Source organism: Esox lucius, chromosome 11 (assembly GCF_011004845.1).
Source record: "Esox lucius isolate fEsoLuc1 chromosome 11, fEsoLuc1.pri, whole genome shotgun sequence".
Classification (NCBI taxonomy): domain Eukaryota; kingdom Metazoa; phylum Chordata; class Actinopteri; order Esociformes; family Esocidae; genus Esox; species Esox lucius.
This window is the reverse complement of record NC_047579.1, coordinates 1,327,340-1,346,505: the sequence shown is the minus strand read 5'-3', so window position 1 is coordinate 1,346,505 and position 19,166 is coordinate 1,327,340. Positions and strand designations below refer to the sequence as shown.

General features: G+C 39.7%; 1 long non-coding RNA gene across 1 annotated transcript; it reads left to right on the top strand.

Annotated features, from left to right (window-relative positions):
- Positions 1–672: 672 nt before the first annotated feature.
- Positions 673–8,084, top strand: LOC109615333. Its single transcript, XR_002196322.1, has 4 exons — positions 673–772; positions 1,103–1,194; positions 7,608–7,731; positions 8,059–8,084. It is a non-coding gene; the product is annotated as an uncharacterized LOC109615333 (long non-coding RNA).
- Positions 8,085–19,166: the final 11,082 nt, after the last annotated feature.

Below are 19,166 nucleotides of genomic sequence, written 5' to 3'. Positions count from 1 at the left end.
CACACACAATATGAATACTAAAGATAGCAGGTGAAAATTATTTATAGTAATTTTTTCACATTTATCATGGTCCAAATCTGCTGTATACACATTCCACACCTGTGTTTATGTGCAATATCAAATATTTCTTAATGTAATTCAAATATATTACAGTTGGACCTTAAGCAATGGAGTAACCCAACTTACTATGGTGTGCATTCATGAGAGATGACAGAGTAAATCGATGTAAGACTAATTTGCAACAGAGAATGAATAAACACTTTCCCTCGCACTACTAAAATAATGCTTTATTGATAGTGAAATGGTTGTCACTAATGCTGGACAGCAGGTGATGTTGTATATTCACAGTGTTGTGTACTTTTGACAGCCCCAATTTACATTTGAAACACCTATACTGTTCATCAGCATTTTAATGGACTCATCATGTACTGAACACATTGATATTCATTAATTAATTCATTCATTCATCTTCTTCCGCTTCATCCGGGGCCGGGTCGCGGGGGCAGCAGTCTAAGCAGAGATGCCCAGACTTCCCTCTCCCCAGACACTTCCTCCAGCTCTTCTCCAGCCGTGAGACATAGTCCCTCCTGCGTGTCCTAGGTCTTCCCCGGGGTCTCCTCCCGGTGGGACGGGACCGGAACACCTTCCCAGGAAGGCGTTCCAGAGGCATCCGAAACAGATGCCCAAGCCACCTCAGCTGACACCTCACATTGATATATCTGTTTTAAAATAATTTATTTTATCATAAAGATGCCATCAAGATGCGACCAAGGTATAATACATTTAAAGTAAGCTCAATAATCTATGAAGATGATATATTAATTTCATAATAGACATATCCTAAATAGTACTGCAAATCCAATTAACATGTATACAAGTACTAAAAAAACAAAGATTATGCATTCCATAAATTACATTACACACATCACACACATTGTCAGTGATGTCTGTTTCTTCCTCAAAAAATACATTGGGAGAAAACAACACATTTTCTAAACTAAAAACATTTCTTGAAGAACAACGCTGTTAATAGAGATCCATTGGCCGTCGCATCTGGTGCATTTTTCATTGTTATCATACCCATTTGTTCTATGTTCCTTAGCAAGAGGAATGATGTCAAGATCTGAAGAGGTACTGCCTGCGTTCCATTGAACAAATAGCACCAAAGCGGACCCCAGTTTCTAACTGTGTCAGGTAAATATAGCAACTGATGAACATTGTAGGTCATGTGACATGTACTATAAAGGATCTCAAAATCCTGGACAAACTTGTTGATATCTTGTGTGGCATAAAACAGGTCAATTTGTGAAATTGATGACTGCTGCATAATGTAAGCAGCATTGAACAGTAGTAAAAAGTGGAAAAAATATGCAGTTGGTAAGAAAGACCGCAGGACAATGGCCCCATAAAACAGTAAAAATGCTCTTCACTCTGAGGCCTTCCAAAATGCTTGACGACATAACGATCTAGGTGCTTGTGTGATGTTCAATGGAGGCTTGATTTGCAGAAGCATGTTATCAATTTGCTTCATCTTTGTCCCCATATACCATGGTTTTTCATGGTGACAACTATCAAACCACAATGTAGCTAGTTTCCACATAACGCCAAGATCCAGGCAGTCAACAATGAAGCCATTCACAAGATTGAAGTGAGGGATTAGCATGAGTGGAGTGGGTCCTTTAACTCCAAAGGTGTCCAGTTCACCAACACTAGCTCTTTTTGCAAGATTAATCATGTCATTCTGTTCACGGACTGGAACTGTCTCATACTGTTTTCGATAAACTTGGACTAGTCTCTTCCCTTTCTCCACTCTTCTCCCACGGTGTAGGCACCAGTTGCACCCATACTTCCCATTAAACTGTTTGTTGTTCTGCAGCATTGCTCTAGCTACACTGTCACAGCAACAAATGAAGCAATACACATACGAGAGAGTTGTACTTTGTCCATTTAAACACCAGCGAAAACCTGATTCTCCAAGATGTTTCAATTCATTTGTGAACGGTTTGAGAAAAGAGGACATGTTGGGCTTCTTATGACCAAACCACAACCCAGACATATAAGGTGTGTTTCTTTCTTTCTGTTGGGGGGAGTTCATTGATGAATGACAGAATTGGCCATATTGCGAAGGTTGACGACGTAAAAATTGGGACACCATCAGAGTTCATTGTCAAACTGAAGGAGAATTCTTCACAATTAGCTTTATACATCTTACCATCAAAAATGTCATGCATACTTGTATGTGGTGTGCGATTATGGCGGTAACGTAGGTGTTCTCCTAGTTTCATTGGCCCTCATTTATCAAAAGTGCGTACACCAAATTTGCAGCGTACACCTGGCACACCCAAAACCACGGTGACTTTGAGATTTATCAATATGGACGTTGGCGTACGGCACTCTCAAATCCTACGCCTGCTCAGGAGGTGGTGTATGCACGTTTTCAGTTAGTGCGGCAATGCGCAGAAAAAAAAATCCTAACGCACTGACAAACTCAAATATATGATATATTATGACCCACTGTAAAAAAATAAAAATAAAACAGAATTACAAACTTCAGTGTTTATTTTTGTGCAACATGGACTTCAATGTTTAATTTGTGTTACTTTACCAAAGCATTTGATTTATATGTATTCCTTCAGATGCTAGCCTGTGCGCTTTACATGACGTTTCAGGGTTAGGCCCGGCAGTTGCGCACGGACTGGCTTTAGTAATAAAAGGCTTTTAATGACCAAAATATAATTCAGACTGACAAAATAATAAAAATGACATTCTTCTTCTTTTAAATAATAATAATAATAATAGAAATAATAATAATAACGACATTCTTCCTCTAAATAACAATAAACGTCATTAATAATAAATATCATAAAATACTAAGACGAATATTACAAATTGTCATGCAATTATTAATGTGAATGAATGGTACTCCACATCACATAATCATCTTTTATTCCGCTTTTTAAACTGCCAAATAAAACAATTATATTTCTTTCTACCTCCCTGGTGATCGTCTCAATCTCCACGTCAGAGAGAGCTCAGGTTGTTTGTGAACGTTCTGCAAATATGTTAATAATAAAAAAAAGTTTCTCTTTTTTTCCGTCTTCCGTGTGTCCATGGCGTAAAATGAGGGCGTGGGGGAAGCGGAGACTTGAATATATAGGGGCGTGTTATTCTAATGACGATCATTTTCAGCCGCGGCATTTATCAAGGGCAGGTATTGCGCACACCTGGATTTTAAAGGTACGCACAGCTTCATAATTCAGGCAGTGAGAGGAATGTAAGCACAATCTTACGCCAACATTGACCAAAATATCGGGACAGTAATGGTTCACAACAAATGTTCTGTGAGAGAAGAACTTCTTAAAAAGAGATTAGCATAGAATCTTCTGGTAAAAGAAAAACAAGCATTTGTAGCAGATGGCTTAGAGCATCTTGGGCAAGTCCAGTTGTAGCAACAAATGCCATGATTAGGAGAATGGCCTGTCCAAGGGACACTGTTGCTCCACGGTACAATGGGTTGTTCTTGGAGGTATTCTGTAAAGAAAAAAATCATAAGACAACAATCATGTGGGTGCTACACTATACTACTACTGTATATATGGTGAGACTCCCACCATAAAAGTAAACATATATGATTAGTTTAAGTTCCTTTCTATAGGGAGTATTGATTAAAAATATGAACTGGTTCTTAATTGACTTTCCTGCATAAATAAAAGTTATGGCAATGTTGGCAATGTTGAAATCAAATCAAATCCATGTCATGTACCAAAACCCAATATGATAATTGGTTTTGGATCAGTTCCAACTTCCAAAGTTATAGATAATCTGGGTGTTAGTTGACATAAACTGCTTTATTCAGCTATGGTGCTGCACAATGTAATATATTAATATTATATTGGGACATTGCAGCATTAATAATGTATTACAACCTGTCAAAAAATAACAAGTGTGCAAATGTGTTGATAAAATTGCTTCTTATTAGGAAAAATATGCTTGCACAATGAAGCAATGGAATTAGCACTTTGGCTACTTATAGGGATGTGCATCTCTCCTATCATGTTACATCGGCATCGGTCTGGGGTCTTGTGGACTGATGCACTCACATATTAAACATTTGAAAAACGGACCGACCTGTATCAGTGAATCGTTATGTCCTATATTTGTATGGTCCTAATACGTTTAATACCATTAGTGAACAATCTGTTCATTTTGAACAACTTAATACTGGCAGAAGAATTACGATTTGTTGTTGTGACAGTTGTTAGTTTGAATGACCATATGAACATATTATCTCATTCATATCTTCCTCCTCTTCATTTTCATGGCCTTCATCTGGATTCTCCTCACTCTCAGAAATATCCTGAACACAATCAAATATCGACAGTGGTTAGGCAAATTCAACTCAATTGTTTACAAAAGAACATATCCACACAAATCCCCTAAGTGGTGTTATTTGATTTTAAATGTAAACATGGTTGCTATAGACTGCACACACACTGCGTGCACAATTATTAGGCAAGTGAGTATTCTGATAGACATAATAATACAATGCACATTCTCCAACTCCAAACCATATAAACTTGAATGCTCATTGGATTGAATCATTTTCAGGTGATACATTTTTATATAATGAGGGAGGGTGTGGTGAAAGTGAATTACACATTATATCAAGGTGTTGTGACAACTGCGCAGACGGGCTCCAGCGTTCGACGTCACCGGCCTTCTGTCACCACCGTCCATCTCATCATGCATTTCACCTGTGTCCTGTTTAGCGCACCTGTTCCTCATCCTCATCATTCCCCCCAGTATATATGTTCCCTCTGCTCCCCCTGTCTTTGTGTGTTATTGTCTCTGTATGCCCAAAGAGCTGGGTCATGCTTCGCTCACTTATATTAATTTACACGAACATATTAAAAGACTGTGAACATTACGCCGTTCTCCTGCTCCTCCTTGTTCCGCCCTCGAAGACGTGACAGGTGTGCATAATTATTAGGCAGCTTCATGACCTCAGGTAAAATGGGACAAAAAAATAGATTTAACTGACACTGAGAAGTCAAAAATTGTAAAATGCTTTTACAACACTGTTGAATTCAACACTGTTGAAGAAGCTAAACTATTAATGTGTGGCCACCAGACAATCAAATGTTTGGTTGCGAATAGTCAACTGGGGCGCAATAAATGCATGGAGAAAAAAATATGCAAATTAACTGCAAAAGACTTGAAAAGAATTACACATGAAGCTCACTAATGGACACACGGCACCAATTCAGTCAGGTGCCAGCCAGGTGGAGGAGGGGTACTGGTATGGGCTGCTATCATTAAGAATGAGGTAGTTGGTCCTTTTTGGGTTGAAGATGGACTGAAACTCAACTCCCATACCTACTGCCAGTTTCTGGAAGATATTTTCTTCAAGCAGTGGTATAGGAAGACTTCCTCAGCATTCATGCAGGACAAAGCTCCATCACATGCATCCAAGTACTCCACTGTTGGCTAGCAAGCAAGGGCCTCAAAGATGCCAGAATAATGACCTGGCCCCCTTCCTCTACTGACTTTAACCCTATTGAGAATTTGTGGGCCGCTCAAACGTGAGATTTACAGTCAGGGAAGACAATACACCTCTATGACCAACATCTGGGAGGCTGTGGTTGCTGCTTTAGCGAAAGTTGATTGTGAACAAATCAAGAAACTGACAAACTCCATGGATGGAAGGCTCATGGCAGTTATTGAAAAGAAGGGTGGCTAATATATAAGTCACTGAATATTATTGAAAGGACACACATTTTAATTGTCATTTTGTGTTACTTATTATTTACACTTTTAAAATGTTGAATAAACAAGGGAGTCGGGAGAAATTATTTTTGTAATTTAGTTGCCTAATAATTCTGCACACCAATTGTTGCCTAATAATTGTACACACTTATATATTCCCCTGAGAAAATTCAAAACTAACTTTTCCTTTGTTTAACATTCATGTTTGCGCTTCAATTATATTTTAGATTGACATAAAGCATTGTGATTGTTCAACAAAATAAATCTTGAGAAATAGGATGAGCTTAATAATTGTGCATGCAGTTTAGTAATGGGATGAGCTAATTCAATTCCTCCTCTTCATTGTCAGGGTCCTCATCTTGATTCTCTAGACTCACCGTAGAACTCTGAACACAGGCAAATATGGACAGTGGTTAAGCAAATTCAACTATATTAATTTTTTATGAAAATAAATACAGACAGATCCTTCTCAAAAGTGTTGTTGTATGCACAATTTAGCCCTGGTTGAAACAGACTGCACATATAGGATGAGCTAACCAACTTTCTAAATGTTTGTGTATAACTGCTCTAGAAACATTCAACTTATTTATACAATGATGCTGACTATCTTGACTTTCCACAGAAATCTATGTAGTCAAACATGGACAGTGGTGAGGCAGTACATACCCACCGCACTGAATACCTGCCATTGAAGTGTTGAAAGTACCTCAGTAGTCCATCCACCATCTTCAATTACTTCTTGCTGACCGGCTGTGTCATTGACTTCTTGCATAACACTTGCTGCATCCTGACTCTCTGCACAGCTCTGCGCACAGTGTTGATTCTTGAGTATAAATGAAAGGCAGAATTTAACATTAACTGCTTTTCTGGGGATTTAATGTTTATAATGTAATGGATTTAAAAAAACAAACATCTAAAAAACCAGTGTCAATTACTGACATAAACTTCACTGACCAATGTATTCATTTTTGGAACTATGTTACACACATTTAGCTTGCAATAGTCCTTAATTAACACCTTCTTGTGCTGAAGTCAGTACTGTAGGTATTGGCTCTCCATGGTTAGACAACTGGATGAATAGGTGTACACATAAAATTATTCTAGGACATAGCATTAGGTTTGTAACAACCTGTGTACTACGTTAGGAGATTAAACTACCAATGTAACAAGCAGAACAAGTTCCACTAGAGCAACATTTCAGTGTACAGTATGTAGGTTACAGACAATGCAGTGTTATTCCTATCAGACAAACTATTATCAGGGTTCCCATGGGTCCTTGAAATCCTTGAAAGTTTGTGAATTTCTAGAAAATCAAATCAAGGTCTTAAAAGTTTTTGAAAATAGATATACATAGCATTGAAAGTGCTTGAATTTATATATTTTGTATAAGAATAGAAATTGAAAAGGCCTTGTAATCTGCCATCACTGTAACTCTGCACAATTGAGAAGTGTTCACACATTCAAGCTTCTTTTTGTAATTGTTGTCTGTGAGCTCCTTATTCTCATTATAAAATGTTCAGTATTGTAACAGTAATTAACCTTCATCCATGTCTCAAACGATGCCACATTGGGTCCTTGAATTTGAGAGAATTGGGCCAGGAAAGTCCTTGAAAAGTTGTTGATATTTGATGTTTATGAAGGTTTGGGAACCCTGTATTATGCATACCCTGTCATGAAAAGGATAATACAATGTATTATCAATTTAAATGTTGATATTTTCACACAGTGTGTCTTTATGAATATAGGAATAGATATTAAGAATGTAACATTGCAATATAATTTAAAAGTTTGCGATTGTGTTTGACATTTTTTCCTGGATGGGCTTCCATTCATTTTTACAGTAAAACAGAAAATACTGAAAATGTCTTTGGCAGATGAGGTGAAAAGAAAATTCCCAAACATACCAGAGCCTGGCATAAAAGCCTGTATGGCCCAAAAGCTTAAGGACCTGCGTGTGAAGGAGCGGTAAGTAAACTTAAATATTTCAGTTATTTTCAGTGGTACATGTACGTTTTTTTGCATTTGTTATTGAAATTAGACATGAAATATTGATATTCTATGTTTTCAGTTTTTTACTTTGACAGCTCAGATTTAAAAGATAAATTGCATAATAAAGTTAGATTTAAAACTGTCTGTAGTTCAGAACATTTTACTCCATACATATTCCAGTTCTTTCATCCCACTGTTCTCAATGTTTTAAATTATGTAAATCCAAAATTAAGAAATATTGCTCTCTGTGTCATAGTGCAATATATTGTCCTTTATTTGAAATTCTTCTCTTCTTATTTTCAGCTCTACCACCAAGAAGTAAAGAAAGGATTAAAATAAATGTTGTTAATTAAATATTGTTTAAAAAATGATTAAAATCTGTCAATGAAGATATGAGCGTGTCTTTGACTTAATTTCATTATATTTTATGACAACTTCTTGAAAAGAAAATTAACATGTTAAGTATATATGAAATGTCTTTACATGTGACAGGTCAAATGTCTCACATGTGCAATTTGATATGTGAAATGTCCCAACTATATATAAATTAAACATGTGAAATAATTATTTGTCAGAAATACATGTGAAAATATATACATGTGGAAGCATTTACATGGGAAATTGACACATGTGGTTATCGGCAGTTCAAATGTGAAAAATACACACGTGGAAGCATTTACATGTGAAATTGACACATGGTTATCGGCAGTTCACATGTGAAAAATACACACGTGGAAGCATTCACATGTGAAATTGACATGTGGTTTTCGGCAGTTTACATGTGAAAGACGTGAAAAAAACATATGGAAGCATCAACATGTAAAATGTACAAAAAGCATGTGAACTGCCGATAACCACATGTCAATTTCACATGTGAATGCTTCCACATGTGTATTTTTCATATGTGAAATTTCACGTGTTTTTTCTGTAAGGGTCATTACAAGAATCGATATCTGGTTGATATCACCCTGCTTGGAACCAAGTACCAGGGATGCCAGTATTTTATCAGCTATACTAACTGATTCACAATGCAATCATCCTGATTCTTGTTTTTTTTAAATATCCTCATAAACGCTTTTCAGGTGTTTATTGGAAAATTAACAGCTCATTACTTAATCAAAACAATTGAGCTGCTTATTATTGGTAATTGGGATGCAGTGATACAGGCAACTATAGCACAACCTGGGAACTTCTCATATTCAAGATACGGTCAACATGTATAACATATGGAAAGGCTCACTCAAAGCAAAATAAAGCACAGGTTTCCAACTTAGTAAAATAAATTACAGGGATAACAGAAACAGATAGCATCTCCCATGAAGACAAAGCTTGACTCTCTTTATTACAAAACCAGCTTGACAAAATATTAAAGTCTAAAGCAAAAGGAGTTTTTATTAGATCCCGGAGACAATGGTTAGAAAAAGGAGAGAAAAACGGTTATTACTTTTTCAATTTGTAAAAGAGAAGGGCTAAAACAATTCTATGAAAAAACTAAATATTGACGGTGTCATCACCGAATACAATTCCAAAATTGCTGACTATATATCTGATTAATACAAAAAACTGTATTCTTTGGATTACAATATTAAAGACCCCACCCTGATTTTTAAAACAATATCAAATGATGGTAGAAGAGGTGAATTAGGGAATATCGGAATAAAAAAATAACAAATCCCCTGGATGCGATGGTTTAACAGCGGAGTTCTGTAATTGGTTCTTTGAACCCCTAGGTACATTTTTACTGGCTGTTTATAAAGAAGCATTAGAGAGGGGTGAACTTCCACCCTTGTTAAAACAAGACGTGATTACCCTGGTGCCAAAACCACATAAGGACTCGTTGCTCATAGATAACTGCCGCCCCATCACTCTACTAAACAATGATTATAAGATCCTGGCAGCCATCATAGCCAAGAAATTGAAACATGGTTTAAGCGACTTAATGGATAACTGCCTGTTACGAACCCAGTGGCTCTAGCAGTCTAAGGTGGATGGTACAGAGATCTGTAACATAAAGCTCATGCAAAGTAGTGTACTGTAAATGAACCGTGAGAACAAATGACACAGACAACCAAAGCTACCGTCAAACATAAAACTTTTATTATAAACACACAATAAAGGGTTTAGAGAAAGGGGACTGAGCTGGACCCAAGAAATGAAATAATAAAGTCCAAACACCCCTAAACTGAACTTGTCTGCCTCAAGAACTGCAGTGGGTGGTCCACTCAGTTCTAACTAGTGTTTTTAGACAAAGTTTTCCTATGGGTTTTGTATGCCCAAGGGCGACTTGGTAAAAAATACTTTTCCCAGGGACAAAACAAACAGGTTGAATGAGGACTAAACAGCAAACAGCAAACAATTGACTAGACAACACCAAACAAAACACCACAGCAATACATACTCACATGAAACAGGACAAAGTGAGATGTATGTGCTAAACTAAGTGATGTATGAATGAACAAAGTGTCTGTCTATCAAAAAAGGGTATGTGTCTGGGTTCATAAAAGGACGGCAAATTTCTAACAACATACATTTGGTGTTAGATTTGTTAGATTATAAAGATATTTTAGAACATAACCCTGTGATATTATTTTTAGATTTCCGGAAAAAGGGTTCGACACAGTGAATCATGATTTTATTTTTGCCACTTTGCAGTATTTAAATTTTGGCTTTTTAATTGATGCAATTAAAACTTTATACAAAGAAAGGAACAGCTCTTTTAAATTGCCCATAGGAACGTCATCTAGATTTGAAATTTGCAAAGATATTCGTCAAGGTTAAAAAATCAACTGGATTAAGAGGTTATTGATTGATCCAGAGAGATTTTGGCATATGATTCCATATTTTATTTTTCATAAACTGGGTGGAATGGCCTTTTTATTACAATGTCCATTTGTTGTAGGTAAACTTCCTGTTAAATTAGCAGACTGTCATAAACAGGCTCTTATGTTCTGGTCCTTGTTATATAATCATAACCATTCACCACAATCATAACCATTCACCAATGCTACATCTGGAACAATCGTGACATAGTACATAGAAAAAAGACGCTCTTCCTTCATAATTGGTTTTCTAATAACATCACCTTAGTTGGTCAATTAATTAACAGTTCAGGGCTTTTTTACAGCTATGAGGAATTCAGTAGCCAATACAACTTACTTCTGCCTCACCAGGATTTTGAAAAGATAATTAAAGCTATCCCAAAGGGGTTATTAACCTTGTTAAAAGAGCCTTCGACATTTAATGAACACACAACCATACATTTGGACACTGTCAGAATTAATGGAATATACTTTTTGGATAGAAAATTCAGCAACCTGATGATTAGAGAACTTTTGAACAGAAATTATATCCTAGCATCTATTTCTAAATGGGCCTCCTCTTATAATAATATAAATTGGCAATGTGTTTGGAATGATCCACATAAGTATGCAACCACAAATAAGGTAAAAGAAGTCTCTTACAAGATCCTCCACAGATGTTATCCTTGTAACCAGCTTATATCAAAATTATTTGCTAATGTAAATATAAATTGTAATTTTTGTACAATGGAGATCGAATCTATTAAGCACATACACTCACCTAAAGGATTATTAGGAACACCATACTAATACTGTGTTTGACCCCCTTTCGCCTTCAGAACTGCCTTAATTCTATGTGGCATTGATTCAACAAGGTGCTGAAAGCATTCTTTAGAAATGTTGGCCCATATTGATAGGATAGCATCTTGCAGTTGATGGAGATTTGTGGGATGCACATCCAGGGCACGAAGCTCCCGTTCCACCAAATCCCAAAGATGCTCTATTGGGTTGAGATCTGGTGACTGTGGGGGCCATTTCAGTACAGTGAACTCATTGTCATGTTCAAGAAACCAATTTGAAATTATTCGAGCTTTGTGACATGGTGCATTATCCTGCTGGAAGTAGCCATCAGAGGATGGGTACATGGTGGTCATAAAGGGATGAACATGGTCAGAAACAATGCTCAGGTAGGCCGTGGCATTTAAACGATGCCCAATTGGCACTAAGGGGCCTAAAGTGTGCCAAGAAAACATTCCCCACACCATTATACCACCAACACCAGCCTGCACAGTGGTAACAAGGCATGATGGATCCATGTTCTCATTCTGTTTACGCCAAATTCTGACTCTACCATCTGAATGTCTCAACAGAAATCGAGACTCATCAGACCAGGCAACATTCTTCCAGTCTTCAACTGTCCAATTTTGGTGAGCTCGTGCAAATTGTAGCCTCTTTTCCCTATTTGTAGTGGAGATGAGTGGTACCCGGTGGGGTCTTCTGCTGTTGTAGCCCATCCGCCTCAAGGTTGTGCGTGTTGTGGCTTCACAAATGCTTTGCTGCATACCTCGGTTGTAACAAGTGGTTATTTCAGTCAAAGTTGCTCTTCTATCAGCTTGAATCAGTCGGCCCATTCTCCTCTGACCTCTAGCATCAACAAGGCATTTTTGCCCACAGGACTGCCGCATACTGGATGTTTTTCCCTTTTCACACCATTCTTTGTAAACCCTAGAAATGGTTGTGCATGAAAATCCCAGTAACTGAGCAGATTGTGAAATACTCAGACCGGCCCGTCTGGCACCAACAACCATGCCACGCTCAGAATTGCTTAAATCTCCTTTCTTTCCCATTCTGACATTCAGTCTGGAGTTCAGGAGATTGTTTTGACCAGGACCACACCCCTAAATGCATTGAAGAAACTGCCATGTGATTGGTTGTTAAACCAGAATTTGAATACATGCATTAAGCTTACACATTTTGATATTACTTTTTACTTTACAGAGACAAACACGGATAAACAATTCACTGTAAATCTTTATTTTTCTAGGTAAATTCTTCATCCATAATACTTTTTCATCTATTTACTTTTGAACAAAAAGATGATATGCATTCCATAATTGGCTTATAATTTCTGCCAATATATTACCATTGTAAACAAACCCTCTATGCTTCATGGTGTTTTGATATTTCTTTTTATTTTGATCTTATTTTTTCCAATGTTTGTAAATCAAGTGAAATTGTAACAATTAAATTTTAGAATATCTAATTATTTTAACAACAGAATTCAATAAAAGAAAATTACATTTGAATATTAAGCTAGACACCATTAAGAATTGTGTTTTTAATTTCATTTGGAGAAACAGATATCACTACACGAGAAAGATTGACATAATAAAAAATGATGAGGGGTGTGTGAATTCAATTAACTTGAATGTCTGAATGGGGTCTTGAAATTAAAATGGATATACTTTTTGATCATGTGAAGTGTGCTACATCTCTTTGAATTTACTGAAAGCGTTTTTTTTTTTATTTAAAAGATTTGTTACAGTATGCTCTTAACTTTGGTTGATCATACTAACATTTTTACTAGTATGTGTCATTGAGCTAAACTTCACTAGTTTCCTTGCATTAATGATCATTACACACACACACACACACACACACACACACACACACACACACAACCCCGGTGCCTGCGAAATGTTCCCCATCCCACACAATTGAACATTTTAAAGGTAAATTTTAACTAAGACACATTGTCATGGATAAAAGCTGTACACACCCCCTTCCCACTCCATAAGTATTCTAAACCTAGAAAAAGCATCCTACATTGAAAAATCACCATTTATATAAGTTCTCTAATTCTTTAGTGTAAAAAAATGTAGTCAGGTTGGCTAAAATTCTATAACTGTGAAAAACTCCAGGTTTTCAAATAACTCAACACTCAGCCATTAATGTTTAAACCGCTGGCAACAAAAGTGAGTACAACCCCAAGTGAAAATGTCCAAATTGGGCCCAATTAGCCATTTTCCTTCCCCGGTGTCATGTGACTCGTTAGTGTTGCAAGGTCCCAGGTGTATTCAATTTTGTGTTATCGCTCTCGCACTCCCTCATACAGGTCACTGGAAGTTCAACATGGCATCTCATGACAAAGAACTCTCTGAGGACCTGAAAAAAAGAATTGTTGCTCTACATAAAGATGGCTTAGGCTATAAGAAGATTGCCAAGACCCTGAAACTGAGCTGCAGTACGGTGGCTAAGACCAAACAGCGGTTTAACCGGACAGGTTCCACTCAGAACAGGCCTCGCCAAGGTTGACCAAGTAGTTGAGTCCCTTGCGCACTGATAAACAGCCCCAAACGAATGCACACATGGCACAAACCCATCCGATACGTCCTCAATCAGTAAAAACTGAATTGGGGGGTCAGAGGCCAGCCCAAAAAACACACTGAGACCCGGACTCAGTGCACAAGCAGATACTCAAGCATGCACAATGCAAGCGTCCGACCAAAAACGGCACAGGCAAATCAGAGCATCGGACAGAACCATGTCAAATGCACCGTCCCAGTAGCTCAACGGACCTAACTCACACTCCAGCCTCAGCCACACTGAGCACTGAGCGAGCCAGCGTACCCGCAGACATGTCACACAAGTAAAACCGGACAAAAGGGGACAGCGAACCCCAAGATGCAGCAGCACAGATGTCCTCCACCCCCACGCACCCCACACGTGGAGTAGGCCCTACACCCCGTAGGCGTAGGAGTGCCACGGGACTTGTAGGCCAGATCAATCGCCTCACACAACCAGTGAGACCGTTGCTGTTTCGACAACGGCTGGCCCACATTGGGGCCCCCGTGACACAGAAAGAACTGGGGCGCGGTCCGCATTGCAGCCGTGCACTGCACATACTGGGCATAGACGATGCACCAGGCACAGATGATGGGGGGGGGGACGCCCCCAAAATCCATCTTCATGGACTTGATCACCATAGGCAGAAAGGCTGGGTTAGGGAGCAACACATCGCCGTTGATGGCAAGACAGCCAGGCTGCGTCGACAGCGCACAGAGGTCACTGACCTGCTTAGCAGACGTCAGAGCCAACAAGAGTGCCGTCTCAAGGGATAGCATCCTCAGCTGTATCTGATCAATAGGTTCGAATGGCGCGTCCCACAGCGCCTCCAGAACCAAAGCCAAATCCCACTGCGGCAATGTCCGCCGAGCCACTGGCCAGAGACGGCGGGACCCAGCCAGAAAACTTTTCACCAAGAGATGACGACAGACACTCCATTGAATCCTTCATGACACGCCGAGATCACACACGCATTCACCTTGAGCATGCCAGGGGATCTTTGCTGATCAAACAGACATTGCAGGAACGACAGGTATTATGGAAATTCTTGAACTGGTGTATACTTGATCCTATACATGTATAAATGGGTTACTAGTTAAAGGAACCGAGCCCCCATGTTTGGATGAGAAAAGGAATGTGGTAGAGGGGGATCTGGTATTTGCCTAGGGGGCATCCTTGACCGGCACCAGCAGATTAGAGGGTTACTCGTAATTTGGTAAATCTGTATAACCCATCAGTGTCTGTTGTTTGTCCAGACACTGTGAGTCCTCCTCAAGAGTTGAGAAGGTTACCCATGTGGGGGAGGACAGCCTGTCCCTTTCTTTGAAGCCCAGGATATGTGATGGAACAAGGGGAATGGGTTTTAAGACGGATGGGCAGCATCTGACCACACCCCTTTTTCCACTATAAGTATTGATGACTGTTCATGTATTAAGTGAGAGACTCTTCAGATGATTATGTTTGTAAGTGTTTGACGCATCTCTCTATTTGCAAATAAATTTAATTATGGCAAGAGAATTCTGTCTCTGTACTTCCTCCTTTAATAGTTCTGATCAATGAAATTGCCATCACATAGGACACTGCCCACGTTACAACAAAGGGGGGCAACCCCTGCGTCCTCACACCAGTGAGCAAAGATCCTCCAACTTGACTTGGAGACCGCCCTCGCACCCTGAATGGTTGCGACAACCTCCTCGGTCAGTCTAAGCCGCAGCAGTCTGGCCCTCTCAGGAGCCAGGCACATAACACAGGGAATGCCCCGATCAAGCCGTTCACCTGTGTCTACGCCCCATGGCGGTGAGGGATCGGCCATGGCGTCCCCACCACCATCTGAACCGTCTCCGCAAACCACAGGGCACTTGGGCGAAAAGTGGCGATCAGGATGTGCAACAGCCCCTCCGTCCACACCTGAGACATGACAGGGAGAATACACTGGAGAGGGGGAAACGCGTACAGCAGTACTCTCGGCCACAGCTGGTGAGCCAACGCATCCACACCCAACGGTGGCCTGTCATGCACACAAAGAGAAAACCACTGAGGGCAGTGCACGTCCTCCCGGGACGCGAACAGATCCACATGTGCCTTCCCGAAATGTCTCCAGACCTCGACAATAATGTCAGGATGAACACGCCACTCGTTGTCCCGGGGACCTCACCAAGACAACAAGTTCATGCCCACATGAAGAGCCCTTGAAGACCTGAGATGCACCTGCTCCCATTCCCAGATCTGCACCGCCAACAGGTGGAGGAGTAGAGACCGGACCCCGCCCTGCCTGTTTATGTATGCAATCCTCCGAAGAGGATGAGTCCGAACAACTTCGCACCCGCTCAGCCAAGTAGGGGAGAACAGTTGTGGAAGTGGACAGAGCCGTAGCCGGGCTGGTCACCTCTCCCTCTGACTCCAACTCCTCCTGAAAGGAGAGGAGAGATAGGACTTCAACGAGAGGGACCTCCTCAGCAAAGTACACCAGCCTGTCTGTCCTCACCTGTAAAGGGAGGACAATGCATGCGGTACACACAGGCCTTTAGCGCCGGCGTGAGCATGCAGCAACCCCAAACATGCACAGCAGTGTGTGTGCTCAACCGTCACATCGAGCTCGCTACACCGGCACACCGACAATGAACTTGTCGCCCAGGGTGCCAAGAGGCAGAAACCACTCCAGCGGTTGAAGATGGTGAAGCCATCCTTGGCTCAGTAGAAATGACAGACTGCATACTTAGAAAAAATATCTTATGAAGAAAAAAGGGAGACTGAGCAGGGGCAGATGGCCATGGGGCAGATGGTAATGAGAGGTGTGATTTTAATATAAAAATGTTCAGTGACTGCCAATTGGTGGGTGGTAAACCAACAGGAGCGAAGCCCCTATGGGCAAAGCTTCACGAAGTAGAACCTCTATAAAACAAGGAGCAGGAGCCCCACTGCAGCTATTAAGACGTACCCCCAAAAGGGAGACTTCTTCTAGTGGTTTCTGCTAGGCCCAAGGCCTTGTCTACACATAGATGGAGACTAGGAGCATTACTCAGCCGACATTCTATTCATTACTGTCTCTGAACACAGATGGAGACATCAGGAGTTGCTGACAGGGAAAGACAAGTTGCTGAGTATACGTAATATTTCAAGCATACAGAGTACAGAGGCCTTCTAACAGAATTTTTTTTTAAAATAAGGATATAATAATACATGTATTTTCTACAAGTTATAGGTATGTGAAAAGAGAAGTGTTTTTAACCTGGATTTAAAAATGTATATGTTTGGGGCACATCTAAGACCCTCTGGTAGTTTATTCCAGTTGTGTGCAGCATAACTGCTAAACGCAGTTTCTCCATGTTTAGTTTGGACTCTACTAGCTGAACTGTGTTCATGGATCTAAGAGCCCTACTCGGTTTATATTCTTCAAACATATCAGAAATGTATTTGGGGCCTAAACCATTCAGTGATTTATAAACTAAAAGCACCACTTTAAAATCTATTCTGTAAATGACTGGAAGCCAGTGCAAAGATTTAAAAACCGGAGTTATGTGCTCTGTTCTCTTGGTCATCATCCTAGCAGCAGCATTCTGACTGAGCTGCAGCTGTTTTTTCTGGCTATATTTTTAAGATGATGGAATGCTGTTTTGGTCACCGCTTTGATATTACTGTTTCATGTGAGGTCTAAGTCTATCAGAACACCAAGATCACTCACTTGGTCCCTGGTTTTTAGGGCCTGAGAATCCAGCTCTTTACAAATACTAGTTATTTTATTTTTGTTGCCAAACACAATGCTCTCTGTTTTATCTTGGTTTAACTGTAGACAATTTTGGTTTATCCAGGTATGTGGTAGTGACACAGTGAATCTATTGAGCATACGATTTGAGATCCATATACAGTGTCTCACAAAAGTGAGTACACCCCTCACATTTTACTAAATATTTGAGTATATCTTCTCATGTGACAACACTGAAGAAATGACACTTTGCTACACTGTAAAGTAGTGAGTGCACAGCTTGTATAACAGTGTAAATTTGCTGTCCCCTGAAAATAACACAACACACAGCCATTAATGTCTAAACCGCTGGCAACAAAAGTGAGTACACCCCTAAGTGAAAGATGTGGAAGCTTTAAAACGTCAAACTGTTTCTTCAACGGATTTTTATCAATTGTATTAAATTACGACATAATAACCAAGTTACGTCTTGGTGGTCGTTGTGACGGTACAGTGTCCTTGTTAGATTGTGTAGTTCTGATGGTCCTTCTAATACTTGAAAATACAAATAAATCACTAAAGAAAAATGCAAATTCATTACATTTCACAGTGGACATGAGTTCTGATGCTATCTGCTTTAGAGGGTTTGTAAACTTGTCGACCATGGCAAATAGAGTAAAGTTATTATTGATATTGTTGTTGATCATTCTCCATTGTTGTTGTCTGGCCCTGCGTAACTCATTGTTGAAGCTACCAAGGCTTGTTTATGGATGTCATAGTGAATTTGAAGTTTAGTTTTCCTCCACTTACATTCCGCTTTCATATATACTCTTTTCAGGGTACTTAACATCATGGTGGTTCTCCATTGTGTTTTCTGTTTGTTCATAGTTTTCTTTACCTTTACCTGTGCAACACGATCCATGACATTCTATATTCTGGCATTAAAATTATCCAGGAGTACATCAAGACTTCCTATAATCTAACTCGTCGGTGAAGGAGACGTCACTGGCTGTGGAGGTAGGGTTATTTGGCTGGTAGTCTGATGGCTTGGATGCCCCACCACATGCATCGGGGTTCAGAGTTGTTGTTGAAGTTTTTCTCAATCCGCAGTTTGTGGTCATTTTTAGCCATCTTGATGCCATCTTGAGTGGCAAACAAACTCCAATTTATGTGTTGAAACGGTTGCTGTAGAAGTGAGTCTGACCACTTTGGCCACACTTTGACCGTCCTCACTGATGGCTTCACATGTTTAGTGAGGGGTAAATACTTGGGGAGTAGTGTTATGGAAATTCTTGAACTAATGTACATTTGAGAAATGTCTGCTTTTCTATTAACTGGTATGTAACTCTGGTCTTTGTTTGTGACACACACCTACATAATATCAGAGGATCATTAGGTACATTATCTGTCCTTTGTTCCTTAGGAATGTGGCCCTTGGGGGAAGTAGGGGCAATTGGCCCCTTTAGGTAAACACAACAGTGAACACCTAGGGCAGGAACAATAAGGTGGGGGGACAGCCCGCCTTTAGGTAAAACCTGTGTGGCATAAGACAGCTGGACAGCATCTTACCACACCCTTTTAACTGT